This window comes from Labrus bergylta, chromosome 7 (assembly GCF_963930695.1).
Source record: "Labrus bergylta chromosome 7, fLabBer1.1, whole genome shotgun sequence".
NCBI classification, from domain to species: domain Eukaryota; kingdom Metazoa; phylum Chordata; class Actinopteri; order Labriformes; family Labridae; genus Labrus; species Labrus bergylta.
In genome coordinates, this window is record NC_089201.1 from 21,080,636 (window position 1) to 21,103,215 (window position 22,580).

Below are 22,580 nucleotides of genomic sequence, written 5' to 3' on the forward strand. Positions count from 1 at the left end.
GCAGCCTTCAGCAGCTCGCTTTGTGACAGAGCCGGGGCGAGGAGGAGGGTCCTAGCTGTGCGCTCTATGCCACATGTTACTGAAATAAACACTGTGTGGATGCTTATCTTTTTTCCTGTGTGTGTGTGTGTGTCTGTGTGTGTGTGTGTCTGTGTGTGCGTGTGTGTGTGTGTGTGTGTGTGTGTGTGTGTGTGTGTGTGTGGTGTGTGTGTGCAACCCGTCCGTTCTGTGCATTCATTCTAGTCATGTGGCTAAAGAGTTAATGCACTCCGAGAGTGTGTGCTCCTTTCAGAGCGTGCTCCGAAGACTGGAGCAGCGACACGAGCCCGGCTACGGTAAGAGATGAGGTTAATAATTCAACCGGCTCTCAGAAGTGTTGCATATTTCAAGGATCCTTCAGCAGGGAAGTCCACTCTGAATGGCTGTGTTTCTCTTTTTCCTAACTTTTCTTTTCACTAGTTGATATAGTAGCTGAGGTAGTGCAGAGTGTATCCCAGTATGGCGTGTGGGTGTGTGCACTGAGTCTGCGCACACTACAAGAGGAGTGGATTTCTGTGTCCTCCTCCACCCCTCCCACATTTAGTGCTTTCCACCCTCCCACTCTCTCTCTCTCTCTCTCTCTCTCTCTCGCTCTCTCTCTCTCTCTCTCTCTTTCCTTCTGTGTCTCTGTCTCCCACCTATCTTGTGCTCTCCCTTCACCCCCCGCCCCCCCTCCATGTCTCCAGTGCAAATACAGTTTCTTGCCGTGTTGGACATGTGATGAAAAAGTGACTGGTTCGCGCGCTCCACCGCACCTCCTATTTCATCATCAGCGGAGCATTTCCCCCCCCTTCAATGTGAGCTCGCTGTCTCCTCCTCTCTTCCTTTTTCTCTCTCCCTCGCTCGCTCGCTCTCTCTCTCTCTCTCTCTCCCTCCCTCTCTCTCTCTCTTCCCTCTCTCTCTCTCTCTCTCTCATTTTTCTCCCTGGGCTTCGCTTGCTCCCCTCTTTCTGCTCCAGCCACACGCAAGGGGGAGACTTCAGCTCTGCGAGGGAAAAAAAAAAAAAAAGTCTGCTGCTATTTCTACAGTCAGGGCCTCCCCACAGCCCGCCCTTCCATAGACGGAGCTTTTTCTTTTTTCACTCACTACTTGCTGGATTTTAACCCTCTGCCTCCAACAAGCTGCACAGCAGCTCTGCAAAACCTGGCAACAAGTTGCTTTCAGGGGCCTTTTCTTACTTTTGGCGCATTCTTTTTTGCATCACTTTGGATTTTTCCGCTCTTTCTTCCGATCTCCGTTATTTTTCTTTAAAAATGAACTGCGTCTTCCTATTTTTTCACTGGCTCTTTGCTTTTTAGCTATATTTATTTTATTTCGCTTCTTTTTTTTTTTTTTGGGACGGAAATTCGTCAGAGAGGCGTATTGCCATGTGATGGGCCTTGTTCCACCTGGAGCGTCGGGGCGCCATTTCTTGCTGGGGAAACCGGCTTTGGTGGGCTCGTGGTCCGAGTGACCACTGTGGATGATGAGCAGAGAATGCGTCCAGTGTCTGAGCGTTTCACACTGTGTTTTTAAGACATGTCCTTCATCACCCCAGAGACTGGTGTGAAGTGCAGCACCTCCTTCGTCTTTACTCCCTGTCTCTCCTTCTATTTCCTCTCCATGTCCTCTCCCTCTCTTTCTCGGGCTCTCGCTCTCTCTTGTTCTTTCTCTTTCACACTGACTGGCTCTCCTAAAAGGAGACTGAGTGGTGTGCTGATCCGGAGCTCAATCTGGGACAGGTGCCAACTGCAAACAAAAGACATTAAAAGGCAAAAAGAGGACAAAATTTTGTAATTTTTGCGACATTTCGAACAGTTTCGGCGGAGTTTCCGCGTTATTCCTGCATGATATGTTTCTACATCGACACTTTGTGCGATTATATCATGTTAGGATGAAGTTTATAATCTAATATCTCTGACCTAGGCCGCTGGTGAGGCAGAGGTATGAACACTTTGCCACACTAATTCTAGTGAAGGCATTTCATTCTGTAAGAGTGAGGGAGTAATGTGTGAGAGCAGCATATAGACTGCTGCATTATTCATGCGCCCAGCCGAGGCTGTGACTGGACTGGTTGTGCTATTTGCATGCAACAGACATGCTATTTGTCTGTTTGCTAACATTCCTCATTCAGAGACTTGTTAACTAGCAGACCGGCTGAGCTGGAGCTCTGCAGACAGCCTCATGGCCTCCTATTGTTTCAGGCCTCAGCAGACGTGGACGTAGCTGGTGGCAGGCGAGCCGTGCAGCCCCGAGCTCGAGGCTCAGACTGGCTGGGCTGAAAGAGAGAGAGAGAGAGAGAGAGCGAGAGAGAGAGAGAGGGGGAGAGAGAGAGAGAGAGAGAGAGAGAGAGAGAGAGAGAGAGAGAGTCTGGAGCTGAGATTGAGGCTGGGACTGAAGCTGGAGTTGGGACTGAGGCTGAGCTGTGGAGGAGACAGTCTGAGTTAAATCACTGGGTCTTACAAGAAACACCGAGTGGGAGCTTTCTCCTCTTCTTAACAGAGAAGTGGAACACAGCAGAAAGAAGTGGCAAGTTTCTTGTCCCGGCCGGACATTTACCATCTTTGATCTAAAATTTGGTGAGTAAAATCAGCCTTTATTTGTGTGCACGGTTTTAACGAACATCTATCTTTATGTTTTTCCAAATATATATAATTAAACATTGACGCAATTCTTCTTCATCAAAGTTTCTTTTTCACTCAGAGCGCACATTAATACATCTGATATAAAACCGTACATGCGCATATAGTTCAGGAGCACAACACATACAAAAGGCCACCAAGCGTTTTTTTTCTTAACTTTTTAGCTCTGCGTTAACTTCTCAAAACCCTTTTTGTCATTTTTAGCAATGCAAAACCAAAAGTTATTAATAGCAGTTTGATTGCAGCCTGGATAATCCTGCTTGATGGTAATCAGTGGATGAGTGGAAGGCCTCGATTGTGGAGGTATTTCATGTGAGTGATGTGGTGCGGGCTTACTGTGTGCTGTATGAAGAGACGTACGTGTTCTGAGCATTTTGATCTTTAGAATGTTTGCATAAAGCTCGACCATGAGCTGTTTTTCTACGAGAATACTCTATATTTCTTTATGTCTTTTCAAATTTAAAGTTTTTTGCGTTATAATCGTTAAGATCGCGTTTTTTGCAAGAAGACGAAATCTCAAATAAATTTAAAGCAGTTCATCGCTTTCCCAATTTCAGGCACTTTGCTTTCAAACACCTCATTGTAATGGTCATCACGTCGTTTCTTGTTTGTCGTATTTCTTTGAAGACAGGTTTTCACAAGATTTATGTTTTTTGCGTGGTTAAATTTCAGTTTCTGAAAATACTCCTCAGCTTGCTTTGGTAATGATATCGATGAACAGAAAAAACATTCTCTTATTCAAAGAAGCAAGATGTGTTCGCAGTCTTAAAGCATTCCCTCAAACACACTAGATATAGATCTGTGATTTGTCATGAATTGTTCTTTTTTTGTGGCAATCTTTCTTCTTTGTCTGTAAACGTAAACGTTAATTCATAAGTAAAATATGCTGGATGCAAAAGAAAAAGAGGTAGTTAATTAAAACTGCTGGGACTATTTATAACAATTAATTTGCCTTTTTTTAACCTGAAAAAAAGTTGAACTCTTGGTCTTTTTGTGCTCTTGCTTTTATACATTTTCCAACATTTTTCACCCCGTCGTCAGGGTGTGTAGAAAAAAGAAAGTGAGTTTCTTTGATGGGTAAAGCCAAACTTTTGTTTTAACGTGATTCAGGATCTACATCGACCTTTTCCATACACAGGTGATTATGTTCAGTCATATGAATATAAGCTGTGCCTAACCAGCAGTGGACACATGGTTTTTGGCTGGCAGAGTATCACACTGCTCCACCCCTCAGGCCCTGTTGGCAGTGGGTGGCAGGAGTCCAGGGGAAGGTTGCATGTAGAGAAGGCAGATGGCCGGCTGCTGAGGGGCTGCACGATTTACTCTCCGTGTAAAAGTCTATACCTGTACGAACCGGCGGCCTGGTTCAGCCCACAGTGAGACGTTTAGAGTCCAACTTTAGATATACTAAAGCTTTACAGTTAGCAGAGACAATAACAGGACACACACACACACACACACACACACACACACACACACACACACACACACACACACACACACACACACACACACACACACACACACACACACACACACACACACACACACACAGAAAGGAAAAATGTACACAATCAAACAAACGTCTTCATATGTATAATATCATGAATGACCTCATGGAGGATGATTACTCTTTCTTTAATTGTGAACACGTTTTTATTTTTGTTTTCTTTTCTGCCTTGTAAGTGTGTGTGTGTGTGTGTGTGTGTGTGTGTGTTTGTGTGTGTGTGTGTGTGTTCTCATGATCTGGTGTGTTTTTAAAAAAACGGTTAAAAGTGCTTCTTTGGTAGATTTTTTAAGTATATTTAATTAACTTTACGGGGGGATTATATATTTATAAATATTTGTCCTTAGTTTGTGATGAGCTGAGCTGAATGAAACAGCGGGCCAGAACTTGGACGACATGTTCTTGAACTTGAACTTGACCTCGGCCTCGGACTTGAGTGGTGAATTCATTATTAAATGAAATTGTATATTAAACCAGCGTTTCCTTCATAATGTGCTTTCAAAAGCGAATAGGTTCAAAAAGTAGAAGAGGAAAAGAATTCGACATGAAAACACCTCATAAGATTTTGTTGCTTTTATTAGCACTAACCCTGTTTCAAAAACGACAGCTCTTAAGAGTTTCAAAAGAATTAAAGAAATTATTGTTAATGTGATTGAGGTTTGTACAAAAGCTAATTTTTTCTTTGTCTTTCGCACAAAGGTTATTTTTGAATGTGCTTTGTAAAACTAGTTTTCCATTTAGACATATCTGAGATTTAATTTAAAATGAATTATAGTTCATGTGAACATTTAAAAAAACCACAGAATATTTAAATCCCATCAGGTTTATTTTAAGACTGAACTCTTATCAGAACTTATAAAAGTTGTGTCATAAACTTTAGAGGGAGAGAAAAAGTGTTGTTAATGAAGATTGTGGAGTGTATCAGGTTATATACCAGAGAAATATAAACTAAATATAAATACAGTTTATGATGAGATTAATTTATATTTTTATAAACAGATCATCTTGGTGAGGCCACAGAAAACAATGAAAATGCTCTGGGTGTTCATGTGCGTGTGTGTGTGAGTGAAAGAAGATGCGTGTGTGTGTGTGTGTGTGTGTGTAAGAAGATGCATGTGTGTGTTTCCATAACTTGCTAGCTGGATTATTCACACTGAAGATTTTTATTCAAAGAAATTCTAAATATTGGCATTATTTCTATTTTTGCTTTTTTTTCGTATTTGAATACAAAATGTACTAACGATGTGGTTATTATTATTTATCATTTGATGCGATGTCACACTCTTTATTGCATTTATTTTTCGAATTATCTCAATCTACAATTCACAGCGTTTATTTTTTACCTCATAATTAACTCTTCATACTTTAGACTCATGTTAAAAAAAAAGCACACCCGAGCACCACTGCTGGACTTCTTTAAGTTTAAAGGAGCAAATTTGTTCTGAAAATAGAAGGAAAAAAAACTTAAATCACAGAACATATATGAGACAATTTCAAACTAAATGAGTGAAATTGTTGATTCATCGTGTGATCTAAACGGCAATAAAAAGGGATTATTTTTGCTTTCTAGAAATCCCCTTCCCCCCGCCTCTAGATTAATATGGTCATGTGTGGTGTATCAGCTCTGCATAGACTGCTGTATGTCTGCAGATCTGAGTAATTCTGCCAGATACTTTTGAAGTGTGAGTGTGTGGTTTAGGTCATGTGCCAGTGCTCAGTGTATTCTTACCAGCGCAGTGAGTCACCCACCAGTACAACACAGCCATAAGCCACCAATACACTGCTTCATTTGTTAAGTGGATAAATCAGTATTTAAGATTATGTGATTTTCTTTCATTTATGAGCGCGCTGTGATGTTGTGAATTCCGTCCAATTTCCTCCTGGCTAATATGAAATCCAGATTGGAGTGGTGAATGGGGGCCAAGTGAGCACTCGCTGTAAATATAGTTTGTCTGCCATAGGAACCCAGCCTCTTTTATTTCTCCTGCTAAAAACGGTCCCAGTGTGCTGTTTTAGGGACATAAATGATCCAGCATGTCACGCTCAGGGTTTTGATTGACATACAGTCCTGACTGTGCTGCATGTTCTACAAATGCATGTGTGTAGTCCTGCAGGAGGATTTTGTGCTGCCTCCAATCTACTAGCTTTTTATTTTCTGTATATTTAATCCCTGACGCTTATGTATTCTTTTAATTTCGATAAATTGGATTTCAATTGGATTTTAAAGTCAAAGAAATACGTTTTTTTGGTTGTTGTTTTTTTTTTTGCCTGAACATGAGACACAAGTATTGCTGCTCAAGGCCAAAAGATTAGAAATGTAGACATTTAAAGATGGAACTTTAAGCTTTTATCAGAAACAGACACATCACCCAATCCATGTTTCTTTAGAATTCAATGAAGAGCATACTTAATGCATCACCTTGGAAACGTAAAAAAAAAATCATTTTAAACATGATATTGTTTAGGTAGTAATTATGTTTGCACGTATAAAACGAACATTTTGTAGTTCCTGCTCAGATTTTTCTAATTAAATGAATTAAACACTCATTTCCTTTATGTCAACCACTGAAAAGAAAATCTGCAGTGATATATAACGCATGTGGAGGATAAGTTAATAGGGTATAAAATAAAAGTCGTTAATATTTACTGATCAACAGTGGTGGAACGTAGCATGCAGCAGGTTAGCATGAGCAGGTCATCACCGCTTGTGGAAATGGATCAGGATTGAAATGTCCCACTTTGTAAGCCTGGCACACGTAAAGGGTGCAGTCCACTTTGCAAAAAAAAAAAAAAAACCTGTGGGGAAAATTGTGTATATCTCACAGAAGCAAAGTCTCATCTGCTTTCAGCTTTAATTCATCAGTCTTCAGTGAGCAGGATTAAGCTGTTCAAAACCCATTCGAGGTGAACTGCAGTCCGTCTAGTACGGGTCTCCGTGGTAGGATCTCCCCAGGCCCCCTCTTTGCCCTCATGTTCTGTGAGTGTGGGAGAGCAGATGAGTGGATCCACAGTGGCCACTACAGGCCGTGTTGCTCTCATACAGGGTCAGCTCGTCAGTACAGTACAGTAGGAAGTAGGCCAGGCCTGAAAACAGAGGAGAGAGGCTGGACAAAAAACACACACACACACACACACACACACAGCAAAGCCCCCGAACCTGCTTTCCCTCACTTCTCTGTCCATACACAGAAGCCATTATTCCTTCATCGCGTCTACTGCTGAGAATCGGGGGGCCATTTTATTCTCCCCGTATTAATCAGGACGTCAGCTTGGAGTGTCACATGTGATTTATCCTCAAAACCACAGCGACTCCACAGAGACGCTGAGCACAGTCGTAATGACATAATATTGGACCAGGGGAGAGTTTCAAAAGGATGACAGATGATGCAGATTTTCCTTCCTCTTTGACGTCCTGGATCAAAACCTGCAGCTATCACCTGGTTGCAGTGCATTATGGGCCCTTTGGCTGAGGTCATGGTGTACTTTTTTAAAGAGTTTATTTACCCGAGTCCTATGGTCCTTTATGTTTACTGCGCAACAATTCTATTACGAAATACTTAGTATTTAAATAAACATTCTGAAGGGATTTTCTGAAGTTTCTTCCGAGCAACCAGATCTTTCAAAATCATTTTGAAGTTTTCTTTGCTTCTAAACACTTGCGTGTTCAGTGTGTTGTAGAGACTCAGTTTTTATGCTCTGCAGTATCCCTGCGTGAGTGTCTCTCTCTGCACACATCATCCACATAGATACTTGTTTTATGTACCTGCCAGGCAAAGCGATATTCCAGATAACGCCGAGGAGCTGCGCCCACTCAACTTTTCTTTTCCAGTGCTCATATATTTCTCTTCAGCTTTTTTGGCCTCTGCTGTCGCCAAGGCAATTTTAGTCATAGAAAAAAAAAAAAAAACTGCACGATCAGCAGGATTGTTCCACTCGGAGTCGGAGTTAGGAGTGTTGAAAAGGCCTCGCCTGCAACTCTTCGTCTATCAAAATACTGTAAATCCTAACCCCCGCCTCTCATCTCGTTCTCACTGTTTATCTGCGCGGAACGGAGTTATATTGGCTACATTCAGTGATTCGCTGGCTCAGATGTGTCTTTGGGTTTCCTATTTCTGTACGGAAAAATTAAATATCCTGTGTGGGTTTTGATATATCATCACCTATGTTTTTCTTTGACTGATTTGACTGCAGTTTCTACAACTGTAGCTCTCACTTTCAGTGTAGTTCAGTCATATATTCAGGGCCCTCCTGTTTACACTGTTATGTGATAGTATTCCATGATTTATCACCAAAGACAACACGTCCAAATTTCAGCTTGAATAATCCAAAGAAAACATTTCGTAATACTGTCGTACTTTTAATGTATGTGTGTTGAAAGTGACATGCAGAACTCTACTTGCAGCTTTTCCGTCTTGGTTACTCACTAAAATATTTGATACTATCCCCTCTGCACATACTCGCCCAGGCGTCATGAGTCATCAACATGCATACACACACAAACAACACACACACACACACACACACACACACCCACACACCCACACACAGAGTGCAGCGAGTGCACAGCTCGGACATGAATCTCCCTCCACGGGCTGGAGGAGTTGGGTTACTCATGAGCCCGTAAACATGTGCTGGCTGCACTCCAAGGCTCTGCACTGCAATTACAAACGTTAAAAACAGTATATAAAAGACCCTTCCCCACCAAGGCAGTGTCCTGCGCTGCAATTAGCGTCCTTGTACAGAATTATCACCCTTCATCAGCCACCGCCACACTGAGCGGAGGCCTGTAATTGGCTGCGTCCTCCCTTGGTCTGCAGAAGGACAAAAAAATAATAATCCTCCTCACATTTTCTCTATCGCCTTTCTGTATTTTTCAGCTTCCTTAGATTTCATTTGCTGCGTTTGATTTCCTTTTCATTTCACCTCAACACAACGGTCCGTGCCTCACGCGCCCACATTTGTGCGCAGAGCGACACGGGCAGGTGTCAAAAGCAGCCTCGAACATTAACGCAGCGCAGTCTATACATGTGTGAACGCGAACATACTGTGCCGCATGATCAGGGGGAAAAAAAGAAAAAAAAAACGCTTATGACGCTCACAAGCACACGCATATGCACCACGTTGCCCACGCACATGACACCCGCCGTTCGGCATGCCAGAGTGGGTTTTTTTTTTGCACGTTATGCAGCGAGTGGGTGCGAAGGCCAAGGCCTCGTGTGTTGGTGTTGGGTGAGCATGTGGCAGAGTGAGTTGGCTGCTGTACAGGTCGGTAAAGAGAGGGTGCGGCATGTTACATGTTGCACTAATGAGTTTCCGTGGCCAGGCGAGACCGTGGGGTGAGCTTATTAGTAAACAGGCAAACAGAGATGAGACGCTGCAGCCCTCTGCTGCTGCTGCTGCTGCTGCTGCTGGCGGCTCTGCAGATGATCACCCTCTCTGTTTTCTGCGTCTCTCTATTGTTGTCTGTTACTTTCCCTGTGAATGTCTCAGTTCTCACTCTCTGTCTCTCTCCCTTGCTCTCTCTCTCTCTCTCTCTCTCTCTCTCTCTCGTAGGCAGTGAGATGGGTTTGACTTCGGCCACAGGGACAAAACAATTCGACCAACAAGTGAAATCACAGACAGACAGATTGGCTGATGATAACAGCTGCATCGTAAGTACCATAATGTATCATACATTTAATGTGCTGTTATTTAACGATGTTTTGTAATGTGGTTTCATTTAATGAGATGAAATCTGTAATTAGACATCTGTAATACACATTCTATTTAACGGCTCCATCGACGTATATTCCTTCCTCTCTCTGACACTTAATACAATGTGAGCCTGCAGTGGATTAAACCATAATGGCTGTGTATTGTGTCTTTATCCCATTTGAAAGGCCAAGTGGTCAGAATGGCTTGTTAGTGCAATGCGAAAACAAAACAATAAATGATCTTTAGAGAATAACGGGTGAAATCTTAATTGTTCCCCACCCACCCCCACCCCCCCTACGGCAAGTGGAGTCTTGACTTCTCCATGCTGGGGTTCTGTATCTGTGAGAAAATGGCTTCCACTCTCTCTGCCTCCCAGGCTCCAGGCTCCCCGCCGCCATTTTGTGAATCACTGCCAAAGTAGTCAGGTAGCGAAATGAGAGGGACAGAGGAAAGTGGGAGAGGAGAAGAGGGAGCGACTGGGCGCTGGAGAAAATGAAAGGGAAATGGAGACACACGATACTGACGATAGAAAACTTCACATTTCCCGACTTGTTGCGGACCGACTGCATCCTCACTCTCCGGGTCTTTCCCTGCTCTTCATCTCAGAGGGCTGACCCTGGGTGGACGCCATCAACGGTTTCTTTTTTTTTCTTCATCGGGGGCCAATGTGCTCGCAGGGCCCGCAGCTGCATGACCCCCTTCCACCCTCCCTCCCTCTCTCCTCCACACCACTCACAAGCCCCCCCCCCCCCCACCCACCCAATTGCAACCCAACCTGCCCACTTATAGCACTCCAGAGCCAGAGTAACACGGGTAAAGCTTCAACATCTGCTCATGTACCTGTCTCCACCCTAACCACAGCACTCTGTTAGCTGTAGCCTGAGCCCCAACTGTGCGTGAATCATATGCACTTAGTAACCCCGGGCCCCACCCTACAACCTCCAGCTACTGTAGCGAGCCGCCTGCTGCCGCTCTGGAATCCAGTATGTGCCAGGCATTTGATTACATGTGCAGATGTTATTAAAATCCTGCTCTCATCTGAAGACCACAGATATTAAATCCAGCCTCTGGTACTGTAGGTGTCTGCTTCTGCTGCTTTTTTACTCTTGATCAGCCTGTTGCTTAACTGATCTGAAGTCACAAAAAATCCTCCATGGGCATTTTGGCATTCCAACTTAAATAGAAATCAGGGAAAAGAGGACTATTGTTTTTCATTAGTGTGGTATTCACTTCATTCACTCATTAAAAATGATGTTTTATTGAAACGTCTGGAGTTTAACAACCCAATATGTATCTGTTCCACGGTGACTTTCTTTGTTTTAAACTCAGGGAGAGAGAAAAAGAGAGAGAGTGTGGGAAATGACCTGGGCCGCCCGCTTTGAGGACTAAAGCCTCCGTACATTGGGTGGGCGTGGGTGCACTAACCACTACGCTACCTGCACCCCGCACGGTGACTCTCTGCCATTATCCAGCACATTTACAGTTCATGGAAAAAGGCTTTTAAGAATACTTCTGAACACTGAATTGTGTATAAATTATATGGTTGTTTCATGATATGCTCATAATTATATAACTGCACGGTTGTAATTATATGCTTGACTTGTTTTTCGACACTTACATCTTCAATGTACAGAAAACTGCAAATTGTCACAGCATGTTGCAAAAGTATTTTACTTGAAAAAGAAAAAAAATCCCGCACAAAATCCCTCAGAACCTTTTTTCAAATGTGTTCACTCTTGGCAAAGGTTCAGAGGGAACAAAACGTTGTGATTTTTCTTATGAATTGGTGATACTTAGCAAGAGTAGTGTGCAGGATTTTCTTCTTTGCAAGTAAAATAGTTTGTCGCCCTACGCACCTACTTCTTGAGGTAGTTGGATGTATGAACACCTCCTTAAAAAGCAAACATATTGTACAAACGATATTAGAAAGAAAAAGAAATACAAGTGGTTAAAGAGCTGACTTTTAAAGAGTTGTACTTTAATTTAAATGTCATTTGACAAACAGTTCCATTTCAATGCAAACATTATATCAGAATAAATCCATCTGCCCAGATTACTTTACACAACTTTACATTCTAATAGTCCTACATTCCTCTGTTGAACACGCTCACATTATGCAACAGTTAATTTGCTTATTTATGATGCACTGATTTCTGCACTTACTGACCCACAAAGCCACCAAACCATCGGCCTGTCAGGGTTCCATAAATGAGTTTTGACGCATGTATGTTTTTACCTTGTTAATTAGTATAGATCAATGATGGAGATCAAAAGTGTGAGGCAGACATATTGGAAAACAGCATATATGTAACTGTTTGAGATTCTAGGTGCAAAATATAGCAGAGGTCCTTCCAGCAGGCAGACCTGGCCTATTTAGGCCTGTCACAGTCAAACTGTCATTGAGACGGGCAGACAGACAGTCAATGGCTTCACTTACAGTCCAGAATTCACTCTCTCCCCTTTGGCACCCCGCTCCTGAATCTGGCCATGTGTTTGCACACGGGGCAGAGCAGCCTCCATATTGTGTTTGTGGAATGAATTATGAATGCTATTGCATAACCGTAACTTGTTTCTGGGGCATATCTCTTCAGCATCTACCCAGAGACCGGAGCATGAATACATTTCCCCGGCTTAGACCCCTTGGAAGTGATACTGTGAGGCTGGCCTGCCTGCGTTTGTTTATGGTTATAAAGAGCAGATGGCCCTGCAACATGGTCACATATCACACACTGGCTGCCTCGCTGGCACTGCCACACATCCATGCTTATAGACAGAAATGTAGTGATATTTAAAAGGGGATTCAGATCCACAGAAACTGAACCTATAATTAATCTATTTATTACATAAGGAGAAGTATTGAATGTCTTTACCAGAGTACATTACTGTATATTCTTCATGTTGTTCTGGCTGTAGTCCTGGAACTATAAGCGCTGGCAGTAATAACCGCTGTTAACTTTGCTTTAATGCTAACTTTGCAGTATTTACAGCCCTAGCTGTCAGCTGTAACTGCTAACCACTGTAGAGAGGCGGACTACAGGCAGCTGTAGCCTGGGGGAAACATGCTCTTCAAGGTCTCAAACTGTACAGATCCCTGTCTGCCTGCTCTGGTCCTCTGTCCGTCAGCTGAAGTTCATATCCAGGCAGAAAGGTATTTGTCCCACCCTCTAAATATAGCTGGCGACAGATGCAGCTCGATGGGGCACTGCCCAAGCTGAAAGGGGCCCTGCAGGCAGGCTTTAGCAGAGCTGGGCATGCAGACGTGTCAGGACTATGGACTTCTCTTAATAGATGGGGGCCCTAGAGGTCACCAGCAGCCACATGGCAATGCACATCTAAGCAGCTTCTATTAGCTGGAGGACACAAAGAAAGAGAAGACTCAATCGCTACATGTGCAAAATGTTCACAATATTTGATGCATAGTGCATTGAGGGAAAATATCACAATACACCCAGATGAAAAAAAGTTAAAATGTGAAGACTTGTTCAAAAAAAACATTTTGTATAGATTTCCTTAAAACAAAGAAATTCTAACTTTTTACTGCAAGAAAACGATTAACTTCGTTTACTACTTAGTAGTGAACGAATGTTTCCTTGAAGTAATGAATACAAAACATCTATTTGATCACTTCTCTTTTTTTTAGGCTATGAACCTTATAACCCTAAAGTCAAGCAGCAGCCACGGGCTGTAGGCTGGTTCCACTAAATACATCTGATCAAGACACAGATTAGTTTTTCCTGCCTCTAGTTAAAACATAAAATGCCGTTCAGACATGTGCAAAGATCTGCTGATAAAGAAGAAGGCCTCAGTGTACAACTTTCAATAATGTTAATGTGCAAAGCAAAGAAAAACAAAACTACAATTGAAACTCCTATATGGACTCCCATTAATCATCAGTTTAAAGGGAAATTCTACAATTTTCAAACATATCTCTGTCTACCCGAGTTATTAATATAGTGTGATTAATTGCATTGCAGACATTGACGATGATCTCAGTGCCTTTTGGGCATTTCCAGCCATTAACGGAAACAGTGATCTGAACTGTGAGATGAATTATGTTTAAAGGTGTCTTGCAAAAAGTTGTTCCTGGGTAAAACTTTCTATAGGCCTGCGCCCTTCTGTGCGCCCTGCTGTGCATCCCACAGTGTTACCATGCAAGTGTATGTTTCTCTATGCACATGTGACTGTATACTATGTGTGTGAGATATGAGAAGCAGCTGGTAAGGTTGGCCTGAGTGGTCTGGGCGACCCCTGCTGCATTCCCTATCATTACAATGATTGGGGTCATTTTTTTTTTTTTTACCTCTAAGGATTGGGCCCGTCGGGGAGTGGGGGGGGGGGCAAAAGGCTCAGCTCATTCTGCCTAATCCAGCTGGCTTCACCTGGCATGTTTATGGTTCTGCAGGAGGATGAATGGGGGTTGGGGGGGGTCAGCGGGGCCTGTTCATCTCATAGGCAGACAGGCAGAAGCACATTTTATGCACGTAGGCGATAGTACATACACACTCCATCATGCATGAATCATTTTTTACACGTACACAAATGTATACAGTATGCATGCACTACCTGTGGCGCCGCATGCTTTGGCCCATATAGGTATATTCTGTACTTACATTCAAACACTCTTCTGCACGAGGTCTGCGAGCTCGGTATCTGCCTCCTGCAGAGGTGACGGCGAGGTCAGCCTGTCTGACTTTGAGCAGAATCCCCCAGCGGCTTGCCCCAGCCGTCCCCCCTGGCATGTGTAACAGGACCTGCCCATGCTGCACCCCCCCACCTCCCCCCATCCCTCTGCTCCTGTACACTCCCCCCTTTTCTCTCGCCGCTGCCTCTCCCCTGGCCCTGGTATAAATAGATGGGTCATACCTGCTGTGTTGCTGTCAGGGGGGCACAGAAGCCATGCTTCTCTTTATAAATGCTCCACCATGTCTATCTGGATTCCTTCTGTCTGCACCCAGACAACACTGTACTTATAGCAGGCAGATATGTAGAGGTATATAGACGAGGGAGGATAACACAGAACTGTCTATTTCTATAACTAAATTCATAATATAAGTGAATCCACACATGGGATCCAACAGGAGGACAAATGAGAATATACTGTGCATGAATACTGACGTATTTATGTAGATTTATATAGCATCAACAGGTCTCAGCCAACAGAAAGACAAATTCATCAACTCTCCAGGTTAAAATGCTTTTATGAAGTGTGAGCGTAAGTGGGCACATCCTTTGCATTGGTACATACATTTTTCTTTATCAGTGCCGATTTTAAAACGGGGGGTTGGTACCAATGCCTTCCAGTCCATTCGGGAATATCAATGTGTGGTTCCATCAAATGAACAAGAAACCTTTAGTAATATATATATATGTATATATATATATATATATATATATATAATGTAAAAATTAACGGCCAATTTGGCAAAATTAGGAAACATATCAGAAACTGAATAAGTGAACCAAACATCTAAGTGGGCATTTGATCCAAACGTCCTGTTCTTGAAATTTTAAAATAGCCTGACCTGTGTTACAGCCACATGTCTGATTACAAAGGTTTGCACTGTAAATATAAAACCTTACATATTGGTTGGGTCATTAATTCGACCAGACAGTCAGTGGATGTGCTTAATTACTTTAGTTGTGAATAATGAGCTTTGTTTCATTTTCTGATGTTCTCATCCAGTCTTTTTTTTTTTTTAAACATATTAATTGATATAGATATTAAATCTGTTCAACTCAAAACACCAAATGTGATAGAAGTGTACTTACCTTTTATAAGTTTATACTTCCTTCCACTTCTATTTTGGCATGTAAATTGAGTTAACTAAAAGTTTCTTTTGCATTAGGTTTGTCACTATGCTTGCTTGTAGTTCTTCTTTTTTTCTTTTTTTCTGTGTTCAAAGTAAAAATCAAAAGACATTGGGGATGCATACTCTTTGAACAGTGCATGCTTCTTTTTTTCAGAATTTTCCGCTGCTCTGAGTGACCACAGACAACCACAATCCTAAAGATCCTGTTACAAGGTTACAGCACTCCACTCCATCTTACTATCAGTGAAAGTCAGCTTCAGTATTGATTGATGCCTCTGTAGCACTTAGGCTGAAGTGTGATTGAATTAAAGTGGCTCTTTAAGCAGTGTGTGCCTTCAAGCGTGAACGCTGTGTGAAAAAGTGATGTGGCAAATGAATTTCATGTTTTGCCTTCCCCCCCCTCCCCCACAATGAAGGGTATTTCTTCCATGTTTGTGTGTGAATGTGTGTGCATGTGGGCATGCCATTGAAACATATTCTTGTGTGTGTGTGTGTGCTTTTGTGTGTTGTGTATACATGTGTTTGTCTGTGCATGTCCTACTGTGTGAGTGTGACATTATGAGATGATGAGGTGCAGAAAGAAGGACTTTGCACCTCGAGACCTTCTAAACAGCTAATGGAGGTGCGAGGCTGAGCAGTGTATCAGTTACAGACGCTGTGCTTTCAAGTGTTTGCTGAGTCTGCACAATTTTAAGAAGGCTGAATTCTTTTAGGTGGATGATCTGTTAGTAAATGAGGGTTTAAAATGGTATTGCATAACTGTATAAAGAGGCCTTAACGTGCACAAGAGTTCATGTCTGTGTGGATGTGTTTGCTTGCGTTGCATACAGTGCTGCTTCTCTGCTGTATGTGTGTGTGTGTGTGTGTGTGTGTGTGTGTGTGTGTGTGTGTGTGTGTGTGTGTGTGTGTCTGTGTGTGTCTGTGTGGGTGTGAGTGTGAATACTTCCCTGTCACTGGATGATAGCCGTTGGCTTCACTTGAAAGCAATATCTGTCCTGGCCATGCAGTCTGCTGGTCAGGACCCCAGAGCCATCTACTATATTAGATTGAAGTATGTCCAGTCAGCAGCATGAGAGGACACTGTGCCTGACCTTACCTTATGAAGTCTGGAACCCACATTGCTGAGCTCTTGTGCAGGGCTGCTCAGCGGGAATAGAGACTGTGATATGAACTGTGCAGTGCAGAAAGTCGTGTCCATGTCGTTACTGTACCTTATGAGGTACTTATGAGCTCTTTTTCAAACATGCACTGCTGAGAATTTCTGGACAGCCTGTCCCTGAAATGTTCCATGTTGTTATTCACACTTGTCCCTTACAGCGTGAAGAGGGGGCTGTTTTTAAGGCATCAAAGATGGCGGAAAAAAAGCAAAGTCCTACTACTATCAAGTAAAGAGTGGAAAATAAACACACTGGCTGACAAAACATAGTATGAAGCTGCTTTTATTATGTGCACAACAGTCACACCAGTTGCTCCCCTGGTGACGTGAAATAAATGTCAACAACCCCACATGCTCACTCGCGGGGAAGTTTCCTGAATATTTCCTGCTGAGTTCACACATCAGCTCACCCAGGCTTCACGTGGACATTTTACTAGAGGGCTGGCAGGAGAAAGGTCTGGGTAAAGTCAGGATGTAAAAAAACAGTTATCCAAACGTGCCATTAGTACGTTTGTTCTTGGCACTGATAAGCGTTAAATGAAAGCTATTAGAAAGTCATGGAGTCCCTGTACAGTTTGCTCACCTTGTGGTACTTAGTGTTTCTTTCTCTACCTACAGTATGTGTATGCACTCTGTAGGTTGCCTTATACCTTCTGTCCGTGTGTCTCTGTCTGCAGTGCCTGTATTTCTCCCTGTGTGTCTATTTACCAGTAAGGGTGTGTGTGTGCTTGTGCATACTTACAATCCACTCATCCACTGCTGTGGTGTAAGTACAGCAGTGTTGAATAATGCAACTCACCGCTGAGTAGACACAATGGGGCCTCTCTGCTCAAGACATACCATTCTGTACATGTGTTGTGTCCTCACAGATGGAATAATATTACTGTAGAGCTACGTACGTACGTACGTGCTGCCAAAGATCACCCTGATATGACTTTGTGCTGCAGATTGTGAAACAGTTTAACATGCAGGATGGTGTGTTTTCTCATAGTAGACACGAGTATGAGCTGAACAGAACTACTTCAAAGTGTAGTTAATACACATAACCACATGCATTGATTGTAAGCCAACCTGGGTTATATGTTTCCATCCAAGAATTAAAAAAAATCTTCCATGTATTTGTTTGTTTTTTGCAGACGTGACAGATTTTCCTCCTTGGAGATTTCCAGGCAAGGCCACCTGACGGGCATCTGAGACCCTAATGGAGGAAGGAAGGAAAATGATGTGTGTGCCATCCCTCCCCCCCCCCCCCCCCCTCCTTTGCTGTGTGTTTCAGAGCAGGTGAGAAACATTAACATCAGCAGCAGCTGCAGCACCTCTGCTCCACACATGGGGACCAGGATATGAGCTAGCTTTAGCTCGCTCTCCGTCAACACTAGGTCACTTACGTTAACACTCTCCTCTCCAACCCACGCAAACGGGACAGAAAAAGAAAGGAGAGCCGAGGGGAAGCTTGGGGGGGCGGGGGTATTTTCAATCTTTTTTATTGTCAAAGTAATGCTTAGATGTAGGAAACACAGTTGTATTCTACAAGCAGCTCCTCCTCAGTGTACCACTGAAGAAATACTTATTTGATCCAATATTGTAATATTCATAACATTTTGAGAGGTCAAAAGAGTCAAAGTTACAAGCAAATATTGTACGTAATGGGGAAATAAATAAATAATCATAATAAACTGTAAAACAGAATGAAGAGCAGAAAAAAAAGTGATCATTTTAATTCATGTTTGTTTGCTTTTGACAACCAATGCTGAATTGTAACAGCTTCATTTGCCATCGTCATATTGAGCCTATTTTAAATGGTATATAACATGCGAAACATTGCATGTTAATAGTTCTCAGAATTTTATTAGGATGTCACAGTACTCTTCCTGTTATGTACAGCTCAGATTTGAATATGAAAATCTAATGGCTGTGATATTTGTTTGGGGCGTATGCACCTTACGGAATCTATTGAATCCTCCCTCCTCAGCCTGAGCCATGAACCGGCTGACCTGGCTGTGTCATTGTGTTCAGAACACAAAATGTCCTGTCACACCGGTGTCCCAGAGGAGAGATTGGCATGTGTGTGTGTTTGTGTTTCTGAGAATCATAACCGCTGTTTTGTGTTCACCGAGGTGTGTCAAAGCGGATTACCTGCCTGAATGGGGACCTGAGACGACTTTGTTATTTAAACTGACTGTCCTTTGGGGTGAGGTAGTAGGTTGTATAGTTTTAGGGTCATACCCTTCCTGTCAGATAACTATACAACTTACTGTCTTTCCTGAAGTGGCTGTAATGTCTTCAGACGCCATTGTCAAAGCTTTTAGATCTGGATCAACTCTGGAACTTTGTTTGTCTGCAGACAGCTAAGAACTAGTCTGCAACATTTGACTGACGTAAGTATTTGCAATAAAAGACTACAGGCTCAATAGGTTCATGTTTTTTTTTCATGTTTTTTTTACGTTTTGATGATCTATTTCAAAGACAGGTACGTCTAAGAGAAATTAGTTCATCAGAAAGTTGCATGCAAACTCCTGCACATGGTCTAACTTGCCAAAATAAATGTATTGTACGGTTGTGGAAATGTTCGACTTTGATTCTGTTTGCTACCAAGTGTTGTTAAATGATACAATCTCTGTTGTTTTTATTGTCATTAGTATAAAAAGGGACCAAACCTTTAAAAAAAAAAAGTAAAGATCTTCAGTCACAGAGCACCGTCTAAATACTTCTGCAATTTCTGTACCGAAGCGTTGCCAAAGTGTTTGCTCAATTTAGACTGTGCAGGAGTTTGCTTGCAGTTTTGTGTATTTGAAAACAAGACATTACCCAGTATTGAGTGTCGAGGGCTTCTATTTTTGTTGCCATGGTAACGGAAGAGGTATCGAAATAGTTGTTTTTTTTTCTAGTATTTTGTCTCAGGTTAAAATTCAGGTATTTTAACAACCCTTATTTATTGGCAAAGTTCTGATTCCAGTCACCTGTTTACCGTCATCAGGTGAACAGCTTGTCCTTTAACAGGAAGCGGCTACAAGCCTTCAACCAATCATCATCATCATATCAGGTCTAAGAAATAATAATGAAACAACTAACATCAGCTTTTTGACATATATGTAAGCGGTATTTTTAATCTGTCAGGAAGCGGATGCTTGCCAATAAATTTAATTTACAGTTCTGACTGTAATGTCATCTGTCATTGGAAGTAAGAGATATTAAGAGTGTTGATCTTTCAAAGTGTAAAATGTATGACGACATGTTGATTTAGAATAAGAAATGAAATGTGTTGGTATGTAACTACCAGAATTGGTGGACCAAAGCGCGTTGACCTATGGGACCTTTCTGATGTTCGAACGGGGTGAGGTAGTAGGTTGTGTGGTTTCAGGGTAGTGATTTTGCCCAATCAGGAGATAACTATACAACCTACTGCCTTCCCTGAAGGGCAGCAATACATCAACAAACGGACAACAGGAAGCAGCATCATTCATAGAAAAGAAATCAACAAAACCAGGTCAACTTTCAGGACCAGGCTGCTTTTTGCTGCTTGAAATGTATTAAGATTTGTGGGGCTTCTATGCCTTTATGTAGATAGGAGAGGGGAGAGAGATCATGTTGGAAAGCAGCTGAGGGTTAGAGTTGAACCTGAGCGACCTGCTTCGAGGACAACAGGCACCCCACCAGCTGAAGTGTAAAGAGCAGAGGATGAGCAGGTAAAGTCTTTTCAGTATCGTACTGATTGATTTGACTCTTTTGCTTTGAAATTAATAAAAAAAAAATTCAATGATGCATCAGTTTGTCTCTGGTATTTTTTTCATGCTCTTGAATGAATGTTCCTGTCAATTTAAATGTTTCAGTTTTTGCAACTGAGTGACTGCATGTATACAAAATACCACAAACATCCAAATTCCAGTAAATCTTCAGCTGGTTTTGAACAGTTTATCCAGTCTACTAACCTAAAGCAAACATCTCTTTGTCTGTTGAATGTTGGAGAAATTTGTGGAAACATGTCTGAGAAACCCCCTGACGTGACTTCCTTCGTCCTCTGCTTTGATCAGTCCTGCAGCACTGACACGATCAGAACCCCAGATGAAAAGATGGAGAGCTATGGCACGGTCTCACCTCCTGAGCTACGGCAATGATTCATACTGTATGGCAGCACATGGTGGTTCAAGTGTGAGAGTTTCTCTCTCTCTCTCTCGCTCTCTCGCTCTCTCGCTCTCTCTGGGCAACAGTGCATATAAATACACACACACACACACACACACACACACACACACATATGTAGCTACATGCAGAGATGAGTGCCAACCGATATCAGGCCAGCTTGGGCGTCAGAAATGCTTCACTGTCTGAGACCGCAGGACCTGTATCTCATATCAAGGTCAGAGTTGGGGGCTGTCAATCACAGTGAGAGGCCTCGATTACACCCGCAAAGCAGCCACATAACCAAAATTCAACTTGAAACCTGAAGTTCACTTTTTATTAGCTTTATAGATGTTCCAGTACCAGTATCTGTGTCTGACTCAGACACTGCCTTAACAGTGTTTTGGGTGTCTGCCAGTCAAGTCACCTATCTAATATCTTGATTTTTTAGCACCACAAAAACTCAAATGGCTTAAGGTAGATTAGTGTGAGTCCACAATGTGCTGTTAGCAGTTAAGCTAGCAAAATTTCAATACAAATTGCTTTTCCACCAGTAATGGAAATGTTTTATCCCACTGGTGTCAAAGGGCTTCTTGGTATAAACCAGTTCTTAAGTATCGTTATGGAGAAGGACAGAGTTCGTTCTGTCCAAACATCTGTAATGAAAAATAAATGTACCAAAAATGAGCATGTACAAATGTATTTAAACTCTGCTGTTCAGATGTAAACCACCTTAGTTTGCACACATCTTGTACTTCCCTTTGCAGGTCATGGTTTCACATATCCGTCATACCAACTTGTTAAATATTAGCCAAATGTTTTCCCCACAATAACGAGGAGTATGTGACAGTCCAACAAAATTGAAGCGTGGGAAAAAAAAAAATCACTACCTCTCTACTGTATCCCAGTGTCTGGCGGCCCAGTGGTGGATGTGTTTGTATCGTGCTGCACCCACTGCATAGCCGTCCCCCTCCAGCCACCATATTGAATTGATTTGAGCCTTGGCCCTTGTGATAGAGCAAACTGAGCTGAATACTAAGCCTGATGAGACAATGGCTCAGTGTGCATCATGTCTCTGGGGTTGCATCTCTAAAGGCCATCCTTCATCTTCTCCTGCCTCAACCAAAATCGTTGCAAAAAGCTTCGACATGCACCCTGGGATATTCTGTTCCCATGCAATAAGGAACTAATGAAAATCTTCTGAGACTCACTCAGCAACATATGAGTCAGAATTCAATAATATGCTGTTGTGTTATACAAAGTTGCCAGGAATTTGACAAGAATAACCCTCGCAGCGTTGCTTTTCTAAGCTTTCGTGTGATGTCATGGTTGCATAAATGGAATAGTGTTATTGATTGGATGTAAGTGGATAGGATTGAGGGCTCTGTGTGGGCAGGCCCCTCAAATAAACCACTGAGTAGAGTGCATTTGCTGAAATGAAGCAAAGCTAAGCCTGTGTCTAAATAGATTCAGCTGCATTAATATTTGCCACGCTGATTATGAAATATTATATGCAGCCTTATATGTAGGGCACGGAATTGAAATGAGTCGCTCCTGCAGCAAGTGTATTCTCTCCATCTTCATGTTAAGATGTTGTGCATACAGAAAGAAATCATCTTTTCATCTTAATTCAT

General features: G+C 42.4%; 1 long non-coding RNA gene across 2 annotated transcripts; it reads left to right on the forward strand.

Annotated features, from left to right (window-relative positions):
* The first annotated feature begins 987 nt into the window (after positions 1 to 987).
* LOC110004826 (uncharacterized) lies at positions 988 to 20,589 on the forward strand. 2 transcript variants are annotated; one of them, XR_002279042.3, is made up of 3 exons: positions 988 to 2,597; positions 9,721 to 9,818; positions 17,964 to 20,589. It is a non-coding gene; the product is annotated as an uncharacterized lncRNA (long non-coding RNA). The 2 variants fall into 2 exon arrangements; XR_010666686.1 differs by having other exon boundaries at positions 1,594 to 2,597; positions 15,826 to 20,589.
* Positions 20,590 to 22,580: the final 1,991 nt, after the last annotated feature.